Source organism: Euleptes europaea, chromosome 5, assembly GCF_029931775.1.
Source record: "Euleptes europaea isolate rEulEur1 chromosome 5, rEulEur1.hap1, whole genome shotgun sequence".
NCBI classification, from domain to species: Eukaryota; Metazoa; Chordata; class Lepidosauria; order Squamata; family Sphaerodactylidae; genus Euleptes; species Euleptes europaea.
The window spans coordinates 2,746,332-2,758,792 of NC_079316.1; the positions used below are offsets into that span (position 1 = coordinate 2,746,332).

Sequence of the window (12,461 nt, forward strand, 5' to 3'; positions counted from 1 at the left end):
CTACTCTGTTCTGCACACTAGGAATGCGCAAAACTTGTATTGTTTCCATAGATACTGCTGTCTGGCTGAAAGATAAAGTTGGACTTGCAGGACTTTTGCCTTAAAAGTATGAATGGTGGGTGAAGGGTTATTATCTTGCATGTAAGTCTAGATCCTCCCGTCTCAATTGCTTATTGTTTTCATTTTTAAAGCACAGGTGATGGCTTAATTATACTATTTAAGTTTTTTTTTTACAGAAGTTTATGACCTGTGTGCATAGTGTATACTTATTCTTCCACTTGTAAAAATATTTTCCAAAAGCTTGCTACTGCTGTCTGGTATGACATGTGCCCCTCTGTTCAGAAAAATGGGCTCAGAGCACAATATCTTCTGCACAAAGTCACCACTCTTTTATATTGTAAAGTAAAATTTAAGAGCTTTAAAAATGCATATTACAGGATGAAAACAATTGCTGTAGGGTTGATCATAACCTGGCAGTTTGGCTCACAGCTCTCTTTCCGGCTGAGATCAGAAAGCTAATTATACGCCAAGTTGTTTGGCTGCATCTGAACAAATCCATATCTGTCCATTTGCACAACTTCATTTTGCTTTCTCACAGCAGCTACCTCCCTGCCATCCATCGCTGTTTGAGCTTTTTGAGCTCACACTTTCTACTTATCTGTGTTGTGTTAGGGCTGTCGATTCGGTTCGTCCTGAACCGAAAAACATCCGAATTTTCCCCGATTCGGCGGTTTTCAGTTCGGGAGGAACTAAATTCAAAAAAGGCGGGAAAACGACGAGCCTAATTCGGCAAGTTCGGGCGATCACCAAATAAATTCAGCAGGTTCGGCTCCCCGAACCTGCCTTTTCCCGCCTTTTTTTGAATTCCCTGGAGTCCCTGGAAGCCGGGCGGGGGGGGTCTTTAAACTGCTCCGCACTGCAGCGCGGAGCAGTTTAAAGACCCCCCACTAGCTTCCAGGGAATCCCTGGAAGGGGGGGAGGGATGCTTAAACTGCTCCGTGAGGCTGGCAGTGTGGAGCAGTTTAAACACCCCCGCCCCCCTTCCAGGGACTCCCGGGAAAGCCGGCGGTGGTATCCGGCCAAATTTCTCCCCCGAACTCAAATCTCGCGCCGAATTCCACGGAATTGAAGCGGGGGAGGTCGGACTTCGGCATTTCCCGGATCAAAACGGGCCGGATTTTGCCGAATCCAAATTTTACCGAATTTTTTTTTCAACAGCCCTAGTCTGGGTACCTTATGTATCTAGATGTCCCTAGCTGTTCTGTATCTAGATGTCCCTAGCTGTTCTGTATCTAGATACCCTTCTGTATCTAGATTTCCCTAGCTGCCCATGTCTCTAGCGGTTGTTGCAAATGGACATGTCAAGATAGAGACACAAAAAGGATTGTTTAAAGGACGCATCTAACTGCATCGTAGCAAAAGGGATGAGCTAGAAAGCATGGCACAGTGGTTAAGAGCGGCGGACTCTAATCTGGAGAACCGGTTTTGATTCCCCACTCCTCCACATGAAGCCAACTGGGTGACCTCAGGCTAGTCCCAGTTCTCTCAGAACCCTCTCAGCCTCACCTACCTCACAGGGTGTGTGTTGTGGGGAGTGGAAGGGAATTTGATTGTAAGCCACTTTGAGTCTCCTTAAAGGCAGAGAAAACCAGGTTACAAAAACAAATTCTTCTTCTTTTTCATGTCATGATTGACCAGAGCCTCCTCATGCTGTGCCCCAAAAGCCTCCCACCGGTGGCAAAGAGGTACCTGGCAACCCTGCATAGAGTCCACCTTCCGAAGCAGCCATTTGCTCCAGGTGAACTGATCTTTGTCGCCTGGAGATTAGTTGTAATAGCAGGAGATCTCCAGCCACCACCTGGAGGTTGGCTACCCTAATGTTGAGAGACAGCCCAATTCTAATGGATGGTCTCAGAAGAAGTGAACGGAAGGAGACGGTTGTGGGGCAGGGAGACAGTTAGGACAGGTAGATACACAGAGAAGATACTGTTACCAAGGGGAAGGACATGCCCTGACCTGGATGGCCCAGGCTAGCCCAATCTCATCAGATCTCATGAGTTAAGCATGGTGGGCCACAGTTAGTATTTGGATGGGAGACCACCAAGGAAGTTGTGGGTTTCTTCGCAGAGGCAGGAAATGGCAAAGCACTTCTGTGTGTCTTTTGCCCTGACCTGGATGTCCCAGGCTAGCCCAGACTCAGAAGCTTAGCACGGTCAACCCTGGTTAGGACTTAGATTGGAGACCACTAAGGAAGTCTGGGACAGAGGCAGGCAGTGGCAAACCACTTCTGAATGTCTCTTGCCTTGGAAACCCCACGAGGGGTCACACCATATGTTAGCTGTGACTTGACAGCACTTTTCCACCACCAGGGTAGGACATAGGAAAGGAATGGCAGCTAGTTCTGTTATAGCACTATTAAAATGTGTTGCATGATAGGTTGTTACTAGTCCGTTCCATTATTTTTTTATGTTGTTGGAAAATACAGAAATATTTAACGTACCACTAAACACTGTCTATGCCAATATATACTATCTCAAGGCACCATTGAAACTCCTGAGACTTGACACCTTCTTATGCGTGTGTGTGTGTGTTAAGTGCCGTCAAGTCACTTCCGACTCATGGCGACCCTATGAATGAAAGTCCTCCAAAATGTCCTATCTTTGACAGCCTTGCTCAGAACTTGCAAGCTGAGGGCTGTGGCTTCCTTTATTGAGTCAATCCATCTCTTGCTGGGACTTCCTCTTTTCCTGCTGCCCTCAACTTTTCCTAGCATGACTGTCTTTTCCAGTGACTCTTGTCATCTCATGACGTGACCAAAATACGACAGCCTCAGTTTAGTCATTTTAGCTTCTAGGGTCAGTTCAGGCTTGATTTGATCTATAACCCACTGATTTGTTTTTTTGGCAGTCCACGGAATCCGTAACACTCTTCTCCAACACCACATTTCAGAGGAATCTACTTTCTTCCTATCAGCTTTCTTCATTGTCCAGCTTTCACACCCATACTTAGTAATAGGAAATATGATGGCATGAATTAACTTGATCTTGGTTGCCAGTGACACATCCTCACACTTCAGAATCTTTTCTAGCTCCTTCATGGCTGCCCTTCCCGGTCTCAATATCCTTCTGATTTCTTGGCTGCAGTCCCCATTTTGGTTGATGATGGAGCCAAGGAATAGAAAGTCTTCAACAATTTCAATTTCCTCATTGTCAACCTTAAAGTTGAGTAATTCTCCTATAGGCATTGCTTTTGTCCTCTTGAAGTTCAGCTGAAGTCCTGCTTTGGCACTTTCTCTTTTAACTTTCAGCAGTGGTTGTTTTAAGTCTTCACTATTTTTTCAAGGTAAGAGTTGGTCAGAAGTGGTTTACCATTGCCTTACCTTCTTATGAGCACTGCATTTTCTCTTTCCCCATGGGGCACACACACAATTTGACCCATGCCTCTGATGAATCTGGGCTGTAACCATGAAAGTTCATACCACAACAGTTTTGTTAATCTGTAAATTACTACAAGATGCTTTGTTAATAATACCTGTGGTGTGGGGCAGCAGAGATGTGTGGATACCATTTGGTTTGGTGGTTGGTGGCCTTGGATTGGAAACGGAACAGACCAGATGACGGAGACTGTCCTCAAATCAGGGTTGCACTAAATATTGGTCCATGTTGATATATGGTCTAAAGATATTGGTAGGGGGGAGCCCCTCAGTTATGCTAACCCAGGAGTGTCAAACATATGGCCTGGGGGCCGAATCCAGTCCCCTGAGAGCTCTTATCTGGCCCATGAGCCAGCCAAGGCAGCCCCCCCCCCCCCCGAGTCCCGATCTGGGCTGGCGAGGCATAGCTCTGCCTGACCAAGTTACATTGATGTCATATCCAGCCCTCATAACAAATGAATTTGACACCCCTGTGCTAACCTTTATTGGGTTTCTTTGTTGATATTCTTCCTCTTCTGTGCTTTGGTTTCATTGCTAGTATTTTCCCTGGGCCATATTCCTGGAAAGAGATGCTAGCCCACTGGGGAGTACCGATTGTACTGATAGTGCCACGGTATAGTTTGGCACATCCAATTTTCATAAAGCAGCAATTCTATTGGGCAAACAACATCAACAAATTCAAAGTAGTCTGTGTTTGTAACACTTTATTCCCACCCCCCAGCCACTTTGAAAAGTTGCTGTGCTATATTAATTAAACTGCAGGTTCTTTTTATTGCCTTGATTATGGTTTTAGTTAGCTACCTCAAGAGTAATTTTACTGAGGGTACTGAGGGTACTGATGCTTCCTGGAGCGTCATTCGCCTTAAGTGGAAGCAATAAAAAGGAAAGTTCATTTGCCTATGCACAGACACACCCACTCACACACACACACACACACACAAATGCACACTGCTGTGGCCTCCCAGCTCTAGCCTTGCATACATGCTGGTGGGAAAACTCTTCATTTTTAAGCAGTATCAAAGGGCTCCATTTTGGGATGCCAGCACCTTTGCTACCTGCAATCCAAAATGTGACAGATTCATTCGAAGTTCAAATCAACGTTTTGCTAAAACGAGCAACATTTCCTGGAGGAGGCAATATGAGCACATTGTGAATGGAGCGTAAGGGTCTAGGCTGCCTACAAATGGAATTCTCATCCAGGGCCATCCTGACCAGAATTATAACCTTCTAAGCCTAAGGATGTCAACGTGCATAGAAGGGTATAGCTCTGGTTCACATGACACTATATCAGTTGACCTTGTAGTCTGGATCATTCTTTAAGAACGTAAGAACAGCCCTGCAGGATCAGACAGTGGTCCATCTAGCCCAACATCTTGTCTCCCACGGTGGCCAGCCAGTTCCTCTGGAGGTCCAACCACAGGGCATTGGGGCAGTGGACTCTATGGCATGGTACCCCGCTGAAGTCCCATCCCACTCCCTTCCCAAACCCTGCCAACCTCAGGCTCCACCCCCAAATCTCCAGGAATTTCCCAACCCGGAGCTGGCAGGTCCTACTGCCTGGTAAGATCCTCACGTGGACTCCTGATGCCTCCTTCCCATGTGGTTGTGGAGGTGGCTGAGAAATCCAGATGGAACCGCATTTTTTCCATCCCTTTGTGGCTTCGGCATCACTCTTGTCGCTGAGAAAGACGCTGAACTGCTTTCTGGGTTGAGGTTACCCTCACAGCTGCCAGAGCCCCCTAACCTAGTGAGCATTAAGTTAGCATGTGTGGGGTGGGGGCCACCATTTGGAAAGGGTGGTTGGGCCCTCTGTGTGGGAGAGGGTACAGTGCGGGGTTAAGGCACAGCATTCCTGCCATTGCTGTGTGCCAATCTCTACCCTCCGCGCGGGACTAATGTCAGGGTGTCATCCAAAGTCGCAAATGTGATGGTGCCGCTAGATTACCTCACTGTCCTCTTGCTGTCATGGAATTTTTTGATAGATCAACTAGACACACCAGTGGGAACCTCGGTATTCTTTCACTCCCTGACCTATTTCTCATCCTTCACTACCTTCCTGCTTTCCTTCTCTCACTTCTCCCTCTCATATCTAGGGATAAGATCTTCCTGCTCTTTGGTCATACAAGACTGGTGTTCTTGATCTCATTCTTTTCATAAACAGATTGCCCCAATACCTAATACCCGAGGACAGTCCCCTAGGCAGACAGGCAAACCCAGACAGACAGCGTGGTGTAGTGGTTAGAATGTCAGACTAGGGTCTAGGTGGCCCAGGTTCAAATCCCCACTCTGCCATGGAAGTTTGTTGGGTGGCTTTGGGCCAATCACATGCTCTACCTGACAGGGTTGTTGTGAGAATAAAATGGAGGAAAGTGGGGTATAAATGTAAATAATAAATATGGGGCTAACTGCAACTATTATTTAGAGTTCTGCAAACTAGGAGAAGGTCTCAGAATTGTGGGGAACTTTTTTTTTTAAGCACCAATGTCCCACAAGTGTTAAGAATGCCATGGGCAGGGGAGGGGAGAGAAAGGTAATTCAGGTGGCATTTTGGGTTGCCATAGCAACCTCCAAAGAGGAAGGGATTCAGGGAGGCAAGGCACAGGTACTGATGGGACAAGGGAGGCAGGAGAGGAAGGTGAGCATGTGGCAAAGGCCAGGGGGAGAATGGGATTTCCCATTAGAGTTGCCAACTCTAGGTTGTGAAAATCCTGGATTTGGGAGGTGGAGTCTAGGGAGTGGTGGGGTTTGGGAGAGGAGGGACCTCATTTGGGGTATAATGCCATGCAGTCCACATAGAATCATAAAATCATAGAGTTGGAAGGGGCCATACAGGCCATCTAGTCCAACCCCCTGCTCAGTGCAGGATGCAGGATCAGCCTAGAACATCCCTGACAAGTGATTGTCCAGTCGCTGCTTGAAGATGACCAGGTTCGATTCCCCACTCTTCCACATGAAGCTTGCTGGGTAACCTTGGACAAGTCACAGTTCTCTCAGAACTCTCTCAGCCCCACCTACCTCACAAAGTGTCTGTTGTGAGAAGGGGAAGGGAAGGCTATTGTAAGTTGCTTTTGAGACTCCTTAAGGTAGAGAAAAGTGAGGTATAAAAATCAGCTCTTCTTCTTACTGTAATTCCCAACCCCCCCATAATATCCAGCCGGTATCTTTCCGCCCATAATTTAAAGCCATTATTGTGAGTCCTATCCTCTGCTGCCAACAGAACAGCTCCCTGCCCTCCTCTAAGTGACAGCCCTTCAAGTACTTAGACAGCAACCATGTCCCCCCTCAAGCGCCGCTTCTCCAGACTGAACATTCCCAATTCCCTCAGCCTTTCCTCGTAGGGCTTGGTCTCCAGGCCCCTGATCCTCCTTGTCGCTCTCCTCTGCACCCTCTCCATTCTGTCCACATCCTTTTTGAAGTGAGGCCTCCAGAACTGCACACAATAATCCAGGTGCAGCCTGACTGATGTTGTGTTAAGCGGGACTATGACATCTTTCGATTCAGATGTTAAGCCTCTATTGATGTACCCCAAGATTGCATTAGCCTTTTTTGCCGCTTCCACAGCAGCCGTTTTCTCCAGGAGAACTGGAATAAAAGTTTTCAACAAACAAACAATACGTGATTTATGTACACGTGAACACACATGAAGCTGCCTTATACTGAATCAGACCCTTAGTCCATCAAAGTCAGTATTGTCTACTCAGACTGGTAGCAGTTCAGGGTCTCAGGCTGAGGTCATTCACATCACCTACTTGCCTGATCCCTTTAACCTGAGATGCCAGGGATTGAACCTGGGGCCTTCTGCATGCCAAGCAGATGCTTTGCCACTGAGCCTCCCCTATTGCTCAGACAGGTGTAGCCCCAGGAGGAACCTGGGGCCACAAGTGCGTTCAAAGAGTCAATGATCAATGTGTCCTGCAATTCACATTAATTCTCACAGCTGGCTGTGTTCTTTGTCCACGCACGAGCCAAGAGATCAGTTGTAATTCTAGGAGATCTCTAGGTCACACCTGGAGGCTGGCATCCCTACAATGGCAGCACCCCACAGAAGAGCCTCAGGCTTTGCAGTGGCCCCTGGGCCTTTGCCAATGGGGTGCCCAGCGTGGGGGTAGGCAGCATACCTTGACTCACACTGAATCACACTCTTGAACAGCCAGTTAGTGAAATAGAAGACATGATGAACATGGAGATAGTTGTGAGTAAGATGTCCTTGTTGTAACAGAGAGTTCCCGCGACAGTGTTCATTATCAGATTGGGAGTGAGTCATTCGGAGTGAGTGTCGCTGCCACTCCTGTGGTGCTTTTCCACTCGGCAGGCCCCGGTCCTGCACCCCAATTCTCCCACTGGGCGTGAACACACCTGGCATCGCCACGGACGACTGTGCAGGAGGGTTCACCTACTTGTGCAGGTAGGGTTGCCAGGTCTCTCTTCAACACCAGCAGGAGGTTTTTTGGAGTGGAACCTGAGGAGGGCGGGGTTTGGGGAGGGGAGGGACTTCAATGCCAGTCCAGTTGCCAAAGCAGCCATTTGCTCCAGGTGAACTGACCTCCTATCAACTGGAGATCAGTTGTAACAGCAGGAGATCTCCAGTTAATACCTGGAGGTTGGCAACCCCATCTGGGGCACAGATAGGGTTGCTAGCTCTGGGTTGGGAAATACCTGGAGATTTTGGGGGTGGAGCCTGAGGAGGGCGGGGTTTGGGGAGGGGAGGGACTTCAATGCCATAGAGTCCAAATACCATTTTCTCCAGGAGATCTCCAGCTAATACCTGGAGGTTGGCAGCCCTGCCCACAGTGGTCGCGACGCTATGCGGATGAGCGCCATCTGTTGAAACTGCAACCATAATTGATGAATTGTGGAGATTGTTTTAACTGTTTTTAGACCAACCATGTTATGTTTTATGGTTTTGTGATACTATGCTTTTAGCCGCCCTGAGCCCGGCCTCGGCTGAAGATTGAGGGCAGGATACAAATCTAAACCAACAAATAAATAAACACAGGTGGGCAAGCAGAACGTGCGCATGTAGCATTGCACACGCCAAATGTCTTGTTTAAACTGGGCCTGCAGTCAACCCGCGTTGGCAGGGACCCATGACGCCTCACCTACAGGCTTCCGTGTCAAAATTACAGCTTTGGATGGTAAATATTTAAATTACTTTATGCTGATATTCACAGGTTACCCACTTTTACAGCTAGGGTAAAAGTCTGCAGATGAGGTTTTACCAGAAGGCCTCCTGCCTGACTGGATGTAAAGGACAGCGAATTATTTGTTATGGATAGGGCTGCCAACCTCCAGGTACTAGCTGGAGATCTCCTGCTATTATAACTGATCTCCAGTGGATAGAGATCAGTTCCCCCGGAGAAAATGGCCGCTTGGGCAATTGGACTCTATGGCATTGAAGTCCCTCCCCTCCCCAAACCCCGCCCTCCTCAGGCTCTGACCCCAAAAGCCTCCCCCGTTGGTGGTGAAGAGGGACCTGGCAACCCTAGTTATGGATCAATAGCCTCCTGAACCCAAAGAGTTACTTCCTGTGCTCTCAAGACTATCAAGCCACAGAGTAAAAGAAATGTTCTAAAGACAGGCTAGGGATTTTCCATCAGGTGGGATGGGAAGAGTATAGTAAGAGAACGTAGGGATGTCAACTCTGGGTTGTTGGGAAATTCCTGGAGATTGGGGAGTGGGGAGGGGCCTGAGCAGGGCACAATGCCATAGAATCCATCTTCCAAGGCAGCATTTTTTCCCCCAGTCTGGAGATCAACTGTAAATCTGGGAGATCTCCATTTCCCCCTTTGCTCAGTCATTTTTTGCTGAATCGCATCCTTTTCTATTTTTCTTTTCTTCCCCCCCCCTTTTTAAAAATCAACAATTGCAAATTGTAAAGTTTCTTTTAAAAATACTTTTCTGAAATTGGTGCTTTGGGTAATCTGTCCGCACCCACATAAAAGCCTAATTTGGCCCATGGGGTTCTTGGAGAAGAATTTTTAAGATTCGAAAATAGAATGGCCAGGGCAGCCTTCCCCAACATGGTGTCAAATGATAAGTTTTCTGTCACCCATCAGCTTCTTTAGCAAAGCACCTCTTCGGCAAACCAAACAGCCAGTCCTAGCCTGTCCTAGCCTCCATAGCAGAAAGATGCTTGGTTTGCAACCACCCAATATTTAGTGATTTTTATCCTGGAAAGGAGAAGACTGAGAGGGGACATGATAACCATCTTCAAGTACTTGAAGGGCTGTCACATAGAGGATGGAGCCAAGTGGTTTTCTGTTGCCCCAGAAGGTCGAACCAGAACCAACGGATTGAAATTAAATCAAAAGAGTTTCTGTCTAGACATTAGGAAGAACTTCCAGACAGTTAGAGCGGTTCCTCAGTGGAACCGGCTTCCTCGGGAGGTGGTGGACTCTCCTTCCCTGGAGGTTTTTAAGAAGAGGCTAGATGGCCATCTGTCAGCAATGCTTATTCTGTGAACTTAGGCAGATCATGAGAGGGAGGGCAGGCAGGGTTGCATCAGTGTTTGGCTCTCGTGGCCCTTTCTTGCATGCCCAGGGTAATGTCAATTGCCACTTTGGGGTCAGGAAGCAATTTTTCTCCAGGCTAGATTGGCCAGTGATCCTGGAGGGTTCCCCCCCTCCCCGTACATATTCTGGGCATGGAGTAATGGGGTCAGTTGTGAATTTCCTGCATTGTGCAGGGGGGTTGGACTAGATGACTGGAGGTCCCTTCCAGCTCCATGATTCTATGAAGAGGGAAGGCATCTGAACTGGGAAATGTGACTATTTGGTTGAAGGGAAAGCAAGCAAGTGAGCATCAATGTATTACACAGGAACTGAAGGGCTCTGACTGGGTGAACAAAGGCAATATCTGTCTCTCTTCCTTCTGCTTGGCTTCCCTTGTTGCCACTCTTACATTTTGCAAGCACTCGGGCAGGTTGTACATTTTGTCAGCCTCTCCTGTGGTTTTTACCTCCCACTCCGCCTACCCCTCCGCCCTTCCATTTGAGCTTGTGTGGGTTCCAAGTGGGCGCAGCTGGCGTACAGAGAACAACGCCTTGCACTAAGTGCCAGCTTCTGGAGGGTATGTGCATAATTCATGGAACAAGTTGGCATGGGGGTTTTCCCCCCTGTAGATGAGAGCCAGTGGGTAAAGTTGGCATCAGTGCGAGACTCTTGTTTGGCATTGTTAGGAAATTTCACTCCCAAGAAGATGGAGGTGGGAAAAAACTCTTCGTTGCCAGTTATGATAACCCTGCAGAGTTTTAGTTACTTGTGCACGTATGGATCTCTACGCAGAGCAGATAGATGTATATTTCCCAGCAATGGAGTCCAGATGCAACTCCTTTTTCTGGAGGCTTTAAAAGAAGGTTAAACAGATCAATGGAGGACAGGTCTATCCACGGCTCTGAGCCTCAGTAGAGGCTTTGGCCACTATGCCCTGTTGTTTGACCTCCAGAGGATCTGGTTGGCAACTGTGTGAGACATTATGCAGGGCTTCTCTGATGTTCTTATGCAGTCCTCGGCCTCTACGCCCTGTTGGTGGACCTCTGGAGGATATGGTTGGCCGCTGGGTGACACAAGTTACTTCACTAGATAGACCTCTGGTCTGATCCAGCAGGGCTCTTCTGGTGTTCTTATGAAGGCCTCAGCCTCTAGGCCCTTTTGGTGGACCTCCGGAGGATCTGACAGGCACTGAATGAGACAGGATGCTGGATTAGATGGACCCTCACTGGTCTGAGCCAGCAGGGCTCTTCTGATGTTCTTATGAAGGCCTCTGCCTCTAGGCCCTGTTGTTGCACCTCCAGAGGAACTGGTTGGCCATTGTGTAAGACAGGTTGCTGGACTAGATGGACCGCTGATCTGATCCAACAGGGCTTTTCTTATGAAGGCCTCGGTCTGCAAGCCCTGTTGTTACTTGGACCTCCAGACGAACTGGTTGGCCACTGAGTGATACGGATGCTGGAGTAGATGGAAAACTGGTCTGAGCCAGCAGGGCTCTTCTGATGTTCTTGTGGAGGCCTCTGCCTCTAGGCCCTGTTGTTGGACCTCCAGAGGAACTGGTTGGCCACTTTGAGACAGGATGCTGGACTAGATGGACCCTCACTGATCTGATCCAGCAGGGGTCTTCTGATGTTCTTATGTCTGGCCTCTGCACCCTGTGGCTGGGCCTACAGATGAACTGGTTGGCCACTGTGAGAGACAGGATGCTGGACTAGGTGGACCTCTGGTCTGATCCAGTAGAGCTCTTCTGATGGCCAAGGCTATAGGGTTGCCAACACATGTTGGGGAAATTCCTGGAGATTTGGGGGGATAAAACCTTGGAAGGGTTGGGTTTAAGGAAGGGCATAATGTCAGAGAGACCAACTCCCCAAAGGAGCCATTTTCTCCATGGGAAGTGATCCCTGTAATCTGAAGATCAGTTATAATTCCAAGAGATCTCGAAGCCCCACCTGGACACTGGCAAACCTACCAGGCTAGCCTGATCTGGTCACATCTGAGAAGCTAAGGGCCCTGCTTAGTACTTGAATGGGAGACCACCAAGAAAGTCCAGGGTTGCTACACAGAGGCAGGCAATGTCAAACTACCTCTGTTCATCTTCCCTGATCTGGAAGGCTTAGGCTAGCCTGATCTCATCGGAGCTCAGGAGCTAAGCAGGATTGTTCCTGGTTAGCATTTGGATCAGAGACCACCAAGGAAGTCCAGGGTCCCTACAGCGAAGCAGGCAATATCAAACGACCTCTGTTCTTTTCTTGCCCTTGAAAACCACTACAAATTTCATCCTTTGTATAATTGTTGTTGACTTTTTGCATGAAAAGGACTACCAAGAAATCATCTTAATTTAGGACTCAACTGAGAGCAGGGTTTTCACTCCTAATGTAAGTGTTCAACTAGCATGGTTCAGCTTGGAAAGCTGGATCATCGCCATTACTTGCTACTGTTGTGAACGGTCACTGGGTTTAACTTTGTGTGTGTGTGTGTGTGTGTGTGTGAACTTCGCATCAAAGTGGAATTGGCTGCGCTTCTGTTTCTAGGCTACCAGT

The 12,461-nt window shown here is 48.1% G+C and overlaps 1 pseudogene; it reads right to left on the bottom strand.

Annotated features, from left to right (window-relative positions):
- Positions 1-7,269: 7,269 nt before the first annotated feature.
- LOC130478465 (5.8S ribosomal RNA) lies at positions 7,270-7,421 on the bottom strand (annotated as a pseudogene).
- Positions 7,422-12,461: the final 5,040 nt, after the last annotated feature.